Source organism: Thamnophis sirtalis, unplaced genomic scaffold, assembly GCF_051295495.1.
Source record: "Thamnophis sirtalis isolate CommonGarterSnake01/CBP01778 unplaced genomic scaffold, rThaSir2_p1.2 scaffold_9, whole genome shotgun sequence".
Taxonomy (NCBI): Eukaryota; Metazoa; Chordata; class Lepidosauria; order Squamata; family Natricidae; genus Thamnophis; species Thamnophis sirtalis.
This window is the reverse complement of record NW_028261389.1, coordinates 82,652,363-82,664,721: the sequence shown is the minus strand read 5'-3', so window position 1 is coordinate 82,664,721 and position 12,359 is coordinate 82,652,363. Positions and strand designations below refer to the sequence as shown.

Sequence of the window (12,359 nt, the reverse complement as noted above, 5' to 3'; positions counted from 1 at the left end):
TTGGCTAAAAGAAGCAACAGACTTGCCCTGCAGTACAAAATCCATCTCCTTGGGAAAGGAAACGAACTGCCTGAGCCTCTGGAAGCCTCCCCTCATCATAAGGGGAGGCTGTCTCGGGCGGGGAACCCACAACCAGCCAAACTAAAGGGCCCGTTCTAAGTGGGGCCTATTATCATTTCGCCCCACTAAAGAGACATAAAATATTAAACTTTCTAGTAACTTTGAAACATTTTTATCCCTTGAGAATGCAGGAAAACTTTCAAGGAAAGGAGTAAGGCAGAAAGAGGCAGCCATGGGTCAACCTGATATATAAGAAGGACACACGGTGGGACACGTGGAGGGCTTTGGGGGCTCAGCGGATGGAGGCCCAGAGAGACCACGTTTCCACTGATGGGGGAATCAGCTACTCAGAAGGGCTGCAGATTCAACCATTCAAAGGGGAAGGGGAATTTTTTTTGCAATTTCCAAATCCGGAGAAAACAGAAGACAGTCAGGAGCCTCCCTAAACAGCCCACGCTGTGACATCACACAAATTTGGAAACAACAACCCAAGTGGCACAAAGCCATAGTGTATAACAATGCCTTGTTGCATTGCTCTTTGTTTCCAGCCGTATCACTGTTTGCAATGACCCAGTTTATATAAATCGGGATCAAAGTTGGATGAATTTGCTTTGATCTCTCTAATGAATGAAGCCGTGTCTATCTCAAAGGGAATGAAAGGGAGGCCAATTTTTAATAGGTGCCCTTCACTTCTCCATCTCCAGGAAGGAAGCTATCGCAGATTCCCATCTTTAATTTTGAAATATCACTAGCTGAGCTGTAAAGCACAAAGCGCACTCACTCCCTGTGTCAGAAAATAGCATTACTTTTAAAAAACAAAGCAAACCTATAAATCAAGTCAAGGTAATGACAGACAAGTTGTCTGGAGATGTAAAATCCTTGTTTATTTTTAAGCTTGTGCTTAAGAATCTGCTTGGTTATTTTGTTTTGGTACAAAGTGATTATTGCCTGTTAGAAACACTTGGGATTTAGAAACACTCTTCCGGGGAGTGGCCTGTCGCCGGTCGGCAGCTTAACAGAGCTGCCCCCAGAATTCAGGATCGTTATCTACTCAATATCAAGAAGATAACTCTTTTTTCAGACAAGAAAAAAGCAGTGAGGAATCTCAGCTGGTAAGAATCTTCTTTGAAGTTCACAGTTTGTTTCTTTGTGAGCTGTGGACGGAGGGGGAGAATCAACCCAAAGCTGAGTCATTCAACTCCGACCTGAACTTCGCAGCTGTTATTCACAGCACGAGACAGGATCCCCTCCCCCTCAGGACAATCTTTAGAAAAGAGACTATTAAAAGTCAATACGAGCAAAGACCAACTTGTGAACTTTAAAACCTTTTCTCTATCTGAAATACCAGCTTCAATGTTATAAAAACCTCTTTTGCTTAATTGTCTTCAAAATGGCGTTTACAGCTTCTGCATCTGTTATCTCCAGCTTCCTGCTACAGAAGTAAAGAAATAATCTCTTATAATTTAATTAGAGCTACTCCCTTAAAGCTTTCAAGACTCTTTGTTGATTCAGACACATTCCAAACATTCTAAACGGACTTTCTCTTTTGAAATCCTCCGTAAAACCCCTTGGAAGAAAAAAAAAAAAAGAAGGGAAAAAAGGGGGGGGAGGAATTTCTTTTTCTCCACATAGCACAGTGGATTAGTAATTTAGAACAAATAATTAAAACCAAAATATAATGGCATCCAAATCAACCTCTGTCAAATTACCTCCGAAAACGTCTCCCATACCTGGCATAAAGTTGCAGCCCCCACCATCTATGCCCCCTAGTGGAGATGTACTAACAAAAGAATTTTTTCTGGAAATGTTCAAAGAATCCAGAAAACAGAACTTAGAAATGTTTAAAGAATTCAGAGAACAGAATCTAGAAATGATTAAAGATTTCAAAGATGAAATAAGGAATGAGATGGAAGTTCTATATGACAAATTCGATACCAGGGTCACTAAAATGAATGATAATATGATGGGAATTGTAAATGTGATAACAGAATATATTTCTGGAATGGAAGATAATTTAGAAACTCTCAATGAAGCTAAAACTAACCTGATATCCAAAACTGAAGTGGTGGAACAAAAAATTGATAATGCTGAAAAACAAATTATTATGATACAGTATAAGCAGATGGAGCTTGCATTAAGAGTGAGGGGGCTGCGTGAAGAAAAGCAGGAGAACTTAAAGCAAATGTTTTCTGAAGCTTTTGACCGTCTGGTGGGAAAACCGGGATCCAATTTTGATTGGCAGATTGACAGGATTTTTCGTGTTAACTCATGGGCGGCAAAACAAAGGCAACTTCCCCGAGACGTGGTAATATACTTTGTTACAAGAGAATCTAGAAATATGATACTACAAGAGTCCTACAATACTAAGCTTCAAATTGGTGGACAGGACCTGATTGTTCTGAAAGAAATACCGCCTCAGATGCTAAGAGCCAGAAGAGATTATGCTTTTCTGGTGGAAGAGCTCAGAAGGCGCCAGATACAGTACAGATGGGATGCCCCATTTGGTATTATAGTTACAATGGACAAACAAAGATATCGTCTCAGCTCTGTATGGAAAGCTCGTGATTTCTATCATAAGATTCTGAAGATGGGATATCCTGAACCTTCGGGATATGGTGAAAAACCACGAGACGAACAAGATAAACAGCAAACCACACAACCATCAGATAAAATGTATCATCTCCCTCTTCCGGAAGGGCAAGGAGTCAAGGAAAAAAGATCCAACCGCAAGACCACCAGACAAACGGATAAACAAGCTACTATGCAACAATTTCAACAATCATTGGCCACTGACCAAGGAGCTACTGCAACAAGCTCAGAAGCTGTGGGAGGAGCCAAACCAAAGGTGAGACAGGCCTTGCGGGAGGCTCTAAAAAAGCTTCAGGCAACCAAAAATGACAACTAAGATTTTGACATGGAATGTTAACGGATTGAACTCTCCACAGAAAAGAAAGAAAATATTTCATTATCTTAAACAGTTTAAGAATGACATAATTTGCTTGCAAGAAACTCATATCAAATCAACCGATCAAAAATATTTGTTTAACCCCAAACTGGGCCAACATTTTGTGACCTCAGCCATGGAAAAGAAAAATGGCATAGTAGTATATTTAAGAAAAGACATTAAAGCTGAGCTAATTGAAGCAGATCCCTTTGGAAGATATATTGCATTAGATTTAATCTTAGAAGGGAAAAAGACGTTACTTTTGGGAATTTATGCTCCTAATCAACAACAAGATGGATTTTATAGAAATCTCCATGCTAAATTAGTACAGTGGGATTTTGAGTCTTGTATATTAATGGGTGACTGGAATGGCGTGATCGACACCAAAAGAGATAAGAAGACAGCTCGCCCGAACACCAAATTTCGAGCTAAGTTACCCAAACCCTTTTTTGACATGCTGGACGACTTTGAATTGCGAGACGCTTGGCGCGAGAGGCACGCAGAAGAATATGACTTTACCTTTTTTTCCAATAGACATCAATCTCTTTCAAGGATTGATTTTATACTAATTACAAATGATTTACTTTGTAGGGTGAAGAAGACAAAGATTATGGCGAGAGTTCTTTCAGACCATAATCCAGTCTGGATGGAATTGGGAAGGGTAGCCCAGGCAAGAAGGTCCTGGAGGTTGAATGAAAACTTATTTAGATATGAAAAGTATGTTAATGATTGTAAAAAATTGCTATCGGAATATTTTGTCTTCAATATGAACAAGGGTACATCTTTGGAATATGTATGGGATGCAAGCAAAGCGTATATGAGAGGAGTATTAATGAATATAAATAAAATACATAGATACAAACAAGGGCAAAAACGAAAAGAATTGGAAGAGGAAATTAAAGGGAAAGAGTCAGAATTAACATTGAATCCAGGAGATACAAAGATTAGGGAAACAATTGCTATATTAAAATCTCAGTTTGATATGCTGATCTCTGACCAGGTAGCTACTAGTTTATTATATGCTAAACATAATACTTTCTGCAATGCAAATAAACCCGGTAGGTGGTTGGCTTATCAGATTAGAAAAAAAAGGAAAGCTCGAAATGTAACCAAATTGTGTCACAGAGGGAAGGAAGTGTTTCAACAGGAAGAGATTCAAAAGGTATTTCGGGAATTTTTTACAGAGTTGTATAAAGGGGATAAAATTAAGGACGGAGATATAGACAAATACCTAGATAAAGAGAAAATCCCCCTAGTCAGAGAAGAACATAGGCATAAGCTGAACCAACCTATAACCTCTGGGGAAATTTTGCAGGCAATTAAACAATTAAAGTTAGGGAAAGCACCAGGCACAGATGGTTTAACAGCTGTTTATTATAAATATCTACAGTTAGAAATGGTAGAACCCCTCAGAGAACTATTCAATAAAATTCAATCGGGAGGGAAAGTGCCTCCCTCGTGGAAGACTGCGTTCATATCGTTGATACCCAAAGAAGATCAAGACCTCACCCAACCAAAAAATTACAGACCTATTTCATTACTTAATGTAGATTATAAAATTTTTACTAAAATATTAGCAAATAGGCTAATGGGGGTAACTCAGCAACTGATACATACCGATCAAACTGGTTTTATACAGGGCAGACAGATGAAGGATAACGTTAGATTAATTATCAACGCTTTAGAATACCTGGGAAAGAACAATCAAATCCCGGCCGCATTCATATTTTTGGATGCGGAGAAAGCCTTTGATCGAGTTAATTGGCAATTCCTGCTGAAGACATTGCAAAAAATGCAGATAGGAGATGGCTTTTTACGGTCAATTGGTGCAATATATCAGCAGCAAACAGCCCAGATCATTGTCAATGGAAGTCTGACAGACTCCTTTCAAATTGAAAAAGGTACAAGACAGGGCTGTCCTCTGTCCCCATTATTGTTTATTATAACTTTGGAAATACTGTTGAATAAGATACGGGGCCTGGGCGGTCTAAAAGGGATCAAAATTAGACAGCAAGAATATAAAATTCGTGCATTTGCGGATGATCTGGTTATAATATTGGAACAACCGCAGGAATCTAGTAGGGTATTATTGAATACAATCAATCAATATGGTCAAGTCTCGGGATTTAAAATAAATCTAGGAAAAACCAAAATAATAGCTATAAATATGACTATCAAACAGAAGGAAGAACTGGGGGCGACGCTAAGATGTGAGGTAGTTAAAAAAGTTAAATATCTTGGAGTTAATATCTCAATCTCAAATGGGAAATTATACAAGTATAATTATGAATCACTTTGGCATAGTACACAGTTGGAGTTGAAAAGGTGGGAAAAACTGCATTTGTCCTTGCTGGGTAGAATAGCGGCAGTAAAAATGAACATTTTACCAAAATTTTTATTTCTTTTTCAAATGTTACCAATACTTAAAAGAGATGCGAATCTTTTAGAATGGCAGAAGGGTATCAACAAATTTGTATGGGCAGGAAAGAAGCCGAGGGTAAAGATGAAAATAATGCAAGATGCACGTGAAAGAGGAGGATTGAAATTACCTAACTTAAAATTATACTATGATGCAGTGGCATTATCTGCAATTAGTGATTGGATTCATCTAACTAATGACAGAATTTTGAATATCGAGGGATATGATTTGTTATATGGTTGGCATGCTTACCTGTTATTTAACAAAAAAACGGATAAGAAATTTAAAAATCACATCTTAAGAAATGCTTTATTGCGGGTTTGGAAAAAATATCAACATAAACTAAATGATAAAGTGCCCATGTGGGCAATTCCTAGACATGCAATTGAAAATATGAATGTAGAACAAAAACACGATAGAACCACCTATAGACAACTTCTTATCTCAGAAAGAGGGGTGATGGAACTAAAATCTTTAGAGGTACTTAAAGAAGAGAAGGTAGTTCAAACGTGGTTTCAGTATGGTCAACTACAAGCTAGGTGGAAAACAGATCAAAAAACTGGCTTTGTAAAAGTTGAGGATAATTTGTTTAAACAAATAAGAGATCAAAGCTCAATGCATATAAAGAGGATATATAATGTATTAGTACAGATGGATTCTGAAACGGAACTGATTAAGGATTGTATGATAAAATGGGCTCAGAATGTCGAGGAACCAATAATGCTTGAAACATGGGAAAGAATCTGGGTAAGGAATGTGAAATTTACACAAGCACAAAACTTGAGAGAAAATTTTTATAAGATGTTTTATAGATGGCACCTAGATCCTAAAAAGCTTGCCTCTATGTATCCAAATGTTCAACCTAAATGTTGGAGATGTGGTTCTTGTGATGCTACATATTTTCATATATGGTGGACATGTCGTAATGTTAAGGCATTTTGGATAAAAATATGGTGGATCCTGCAAAACATCTTTAAAAGAAGGATAAAATTTACCCCCCAGCTGTTTTTACTGGGTATATGCATTGATTTTACAGTAGCAGAGACTAATTTGATCCTGTATTTAATAACGGCAGCAAGACTCTTGGTGGCGCAGTATTGGAAGAAGAAAGATTTACCCACAATTCAAGAATGGACTTTGAAAGTTATGAACTTAGCCGAAATGGCCAAAATCTCAGCATATCTCAAAGAACATTCAAACGAGAGATACAAAAGAGACTGGAAAAAGTGGATTGATTACATAAAAAGTAAATATGGGACTAAAAAACTCCAGATAGCTTATGCTTAGTATCAGTAATAACTTAAATTGTTTAAAATTTGGGTAACAGTAAGAAGCTGAGTTCAATGTAGAGATATTTCAGACTGTGATTGTTCAAAAATTATACCATGTATGGTCTTTGGGAAGTCGGGGGGAGGGAAGGGAGGTGGGGATTCAGGGGGAGGGGGGAGGGGGGAAATACAATATGTGTTAAATTCCATGATTGTATTTGTATACTGTGGCTTTTCAATGTTAGTGCGAAAATAGTACAAACCGAATATACTGGAAGGTAATAGATACCGAAGGAAAGAGTCGAGTGAAAGAAGAAGGAGGGTGGAGAGGGTGAGAGAGAGGAGGAGGAGAAGGGAGGGAGGGAATGGAGAGGGAGTGATAGGGTTAGAAAGAAGGGGAGGGGAAGTAGGCGTAGAGGGGTGTGTGAGAAGGAAGAATGAAAGTTGGAGGGGGTTGAAAGAGGGTGTATGGCAGGCCAAGGTGGTATACTGGGTTTGTATTGTAGAGGGCATTTTCTATATAAATGAGGGCCGTGTTTATTATTCAATGTTATATGCCCTGATCAAGCACAGTGAATATGTGATTGTATAGAATGAAAACATAATAAAATATACATTAAAAAAAAAAAAAAAAGAAACACTTGGGATTTTTAATTATAACTATAATTGGATAGTTTCTTTTCCTTGTCACAAAGAACAAAGACCAGGAGAGGAATGCATTCTCTTTCTGACTTAGATCTTATTGTTAATAAATAGTTGTAAAGTCAATAGGAAAGGAGAAAGACCGAGGCTGTGTCAAGGGGAGCGTGTGTCTTACCCCAGCTTGTAAGGAAGCCAGAGTTCCCATGTCTGCTGTTGTCATTTTCCAGTGTCTTGGTGTGTTAAATGTTAAAGGATGCAGAGGCCACACAAAGAGGATGGGATGGAAATAAAGAATGGTGGTGTAATAGATCAAAGCAGATTTGCTCAAATGAAGCACCCCTGAGAAATGTTTGACTTAAATATGTTTGATAGCCCTTTTCACAGAGAAGAGGGGGGGGGTCAACCTGTTCTCCAAAGCACCTGAAGGCAGGACTGGAAGTAACAGGTGGAGGCTCCGCACCAAGGAGAGCAGCAACCTAGAACTAAGGAGAAATTCCTTGACCGTGAGTTGACCCGTAGAAGGGCTTCCCTCCAGGGGTTGTGGAGGCTTTTAAGAAGAGACTGGACAGCCAGAATGGTTCAGGGTCTTCTGCTTGGGCGGGGTTTGAACTAGAAGACCTTCAAGGTCCCTTCGAACTCTCTTATTCTACGTTCTACTGTAGTATCCGTCTCCCAGTTAGCATATGGAAGGGTGAACTATGTGGTTATGCCAAAGATTGGATTTTAGAAAAACAATTTGAGGAGAAGACAGATATTCTGGAGCAGAGATTTTATTTTCCCCAAAATATAGTGATATTTTCACTTAATAAAGCCCAAAGCCTGTACTGATTCAGTGATTTTCCTATAGAGAAGAGTTTTCTTTATGTTTCACTCCTATTCAATAAAACTCTCACCCTTTGTCCAATTTAAGCCTGCTGTATGCAAAATACCTGTTGCGTTTGGCTCAGACCTAAAAGACAAGCCAGCAGCAGTTTTGCCATCTTTTGTTATCTACAGGGTGTTTGCACAGCTGCAATTACTAATTGAATAACACGGCTTACGTTTTCAAGGAACCCTTCGAAGTTAAGGTGGACCACAAATTTACATTTCTCTAAAATTGTGAGGTGTTTCTTTGGCAGAATTTTTCCCCAATTGGACAAGAGAGCAAAGCATCTACTTCATAACCATTTGCAGATGTAGACATTCATCAGGGAAGCCGTCTGCAAAATTTCAACAGTTTTTCCTCTTTTTAGAGATTTTCCATACTGGCCTTCCAGAACAGGGTGAGAAACAGCATTGGATGGCTGTGATACAATCCACAGTGGGGTTGCTGTTCTCCACCCCCCACCCCCCCACTGTACGGATGATTCATCTGTGTTGATGTCAATAGAATAGAAAACTGTTATCTCAATATCAGGGATATCAGATCTGAACTGCAAAACGCTGGGTGACTACTGTAAAATGACTACAAGGGGACAGCAAAATGTTGAAAGTTTGTGGAGTTTCTTCGCCATCTCCTGCCCGGCTGAATTTTTGCAGTCCAGATCTGCTTCATGCTGTGTTTTAGCCCTTCTTGGCCATTTAGAAGGAAACGTGGAAGGAAAATTGACCCATTCCTAGCGCCATTAGTCATGTTGAGTCCCCCCCCCAATCTCCCTCCCTCTCCCTCCGTCTTCCCTAGAGAGGCAGAGACAGAGATAGAGATTTATGGTACCTCTAAATTAAGAGGAATAAGTTGTGTATGGAAACTGCCAGGTCCTTCATGGTTTTTAAAGTTATGCTTGTTTCTTTTGTTACTTAGCAACTGAGCAGGCCCCAAAAATGATCAGAACACAATACTAGAAGAATTAGTGCAAATTTAGGCCAATTACAGTAGCAGTTCCGGATCAAGTCATTTGCATAGTCAAGAAATCATAAAAAAAATATTTAAAGTGACAAATCTTCTCAGATGGTTCACTTAATTGAAGCTTTACTCTAACTGGGACTATTTTACTAAGTTTTAGCATCCAAATATTTCCATTGTCTTATGCAGAGAAGTACCGACATAGACTGCCAACACTTATTTTTAAAAAACACCCCTCATTATCACAAATATCATGGAAGTGTAAAATATTCCATTCAGCTACAGATATTTTGGGTTTCATCCTGCAGATCTTCCTTGTTGACCTCAAAGCCCCCTGGACCACATTCCTGCTAGCCTGTTTTACATCTGCAGAGATTCTCCCAAGTCAATTCTCTCCTGAAGGACTTTCCCCCCTATTGGATGACTTTTGAGTTTTCTTTCATTGGAAAGATTCATCCTGGATCAACAGGAGCCCTCCGTTGGTTTCACCTGAAAGGGCTAGAATATTCCGCTTCCCAGGGTCCTTCAGTAGGAGAGCCAGAGTGGGCATTAAAAGCCAACCCTGAAAGGGTGACTTATGGACAGGACAGGGGGTGTGGGGGTGTGTGGTGGTGTTTCAGGCTCATAAACGTCAAGTCAAAGTCCAAGGGATGAGCCCTTGTGCAGTAAAGCTTCCACCAAGCCTATTGAAGATGGTCCCTGGAGATAAGGGGAATGGGGCTAACTGTCCTGCAGCATGAGATACAATATATTTGCAACTGAGCCCAAGGAGGCGTTGGCTGTAATCCTCTGTTTAATACCATGAAGCTTTTAAAGCAACAGGGTTTCATAAACACGTCACCACCTTAACTCGGTTGTATTTCTCAATTACATTTTTTAAAGAGGAGATCTGGATTATCATCATTATACCCCAAACACACAGAGCTTCTAATGAAACATTTCACAATTGTTGAATGAAATTATAATCATGTTAATGGCAACATTGTGCTCTGAAGTAATTGAGGGTATCCCCTCGAGACCACCCAATAATGGAAGTGCCCATATCACACACACCCCCAAGGATGCCAGAGGGCCAGGGAGAAAAGGAAGCATCAGGGAGGCGGCCTGGGGCATCACATCCATTGTAAGCCGCCCGGAGTCCTTCGGGATTGGGCAGCCTATAAATTTAATAAATCCAAATCCAAATCCAAATCCATTTGGATACCCTCAGGATGGCGAGGGACGCCGCTGCCTCTCTTCCCAGCCAGAGAGAGGGTCAGCCCTCTCCCAGGGCTTCTCGCTGTGGGAAAAGTGGGATCCTCCTGCTTTGTGTCTGAGTGGGGATGATGGGGAATAGGATTTCCTCCGGGCCCATAACAACTGCCCACAGGGAGGGATTTGGAAGGAACAGATATATAAATATCTGTATCTATATCTGTATAAATATCCGTAGTATTTATACAGATCTGTATAAGGAAGCATTGGATTCTGAGGCGGCAGAGAAGAGGCCCAGACAGCTGAGGTAAATGCAGAATGGAGTTATTAACCTTAGCAAGGCAAACGGCAACTAGGAATCGTGGAATCGACCCCTTGGCCCTGCCGGACAGCTATTTATATTGAGGAGCCATCAAGCAGGGCGGCCAGTAGGAACAGTAGAGCAGCCCGCGCTCAGCCAGCCGCGCCTTAGCCAATCAGGCGCGGCTTGGCAGTAGCCGGCTGTCAGTCGTGAGTCGAGGACCTGTGGCCGGTCGCAGGTCGAGGACTTAACAGAAAGTTGTTTAAGGATTTAAAAAAAAACTGTAAAGATTTGTATGGATGAAATCACTGTAAGAAAACAACCTTTCAGCTATTTGGGATCAGCCTATTATGGAGCTGATGAACAACCAGCAGGGGATTCGGTGCGGACCTTTTAGAGCATTTTTGTTTTGCCAACCAGAGCCCTCTGGGCCGCCAGTCAGAAGGTCTTGGAACGAACCGTCCGGTTGCAATTCCAGTGAGCAAACTTACTCAGAGAAGCCCTGCAAAGCCCCCCCTGAGATGCCTGGGGGGGGGGCGCAGTCGCCTACGGAGGGGGCCTTCGTGTTTAGATGCTGCCGTCTGGATAAGATGGAGAGTTAGTGGTGGTGTTTTCCCCCCTTCTTTCTCAACGGGCTCTGCCTGCTTTCCTAGTGGCTTCTCAGCAACGTGACCCACCCAGACCACGATCCAACTGAAAGCAAGGATTGTACAAATGTTTATTTTTGCTATTTGAAACTATCTTTTTGGAGGTATCGTCTTGCAGCCCAAACAAACGCAGCCCTGTGCAATTATTTCTCCTGGATCCGTTTCCCAGTGACCTCATCCCTGCAGCAGTCCAAGGGAAGGGAGGGAACATCTGGTTTTGCTGATCAAACGGGAGTCGGCCCTCCCTCCCTCCCTCCCTCTCCCTCGTCATAAAGTGTGACCGATTTGTTCCCTGGAAACATTTGCCCAAAGTCAGGGGGTATTCATGCTTAAGTATGTCGTGTCTGGTCAAGAAGCCAACCAACCAGAAAACTACCAATTAAGACTTTCTGAGCTATTTTGATGCACAATTCCAGTTTCATAATCAAATATGCACGGCTAGTTTCTATTTTAATTGTTTACTTGCTAGAGAATTCATCTCAGTTTAGAATTCATGCACATAATTTATAAATTGATAAATTATTGTCTCAATTTACAGGACAACAGATTTCAAACATTCAATCATCATTAATATGACATCAGTGGCTCCCTTAGACCGTCCCAAAGTATTTTTATAACACCCTTCCTGCTCCCCCAAGAAGGACGTTCTGGGATGCCCTTCTCTGCCGAGGTCTTGGAGGGGAAATCAAATAACGTCTCTCATAAGTGACAGCTGTCTGTTTGAGCACCTAGACAAGCGCAAAGGGCTGTCCTTTATCTAGCAGAGTGCATTCGTTTTTCCCAATATTAGCAATTGTGGGAATCGACTCCACTCATGGATTTTAAGATTTTTAATTAAAGGGTTGGTATATCAGAATCTCTGGAAAAATTTGCAACATTTCCTGCTACGAAAAGATTCTCTGTATGATTGTTAATAGGTTTGGATAAAAGATGCTGGATGATAAGCATGTTGCTCCATTTTTAATGATATTTCCACCTATTAATTTGCCTTGAAGCATCTTGTTCTGATTTTTATCTTAATTTCTAATCTATGACTGTAGAGACATTAATAGCAGCGAAGAA

General features: G+C 40.4%; 1 protein-coding gene across 1 annotated transcript in view; it reads right to left on the bottom strand.

Moving 5' to 3' along the window:
- SEMA3E (semaphorin 3E) overlaps window positions 1-12,359 on the bottom strand; it is a 93,090-nt gene that overhangs the window by 18,407 nt on the left and 62,324 nt on the right. The window lies entirely within an intron of this gene.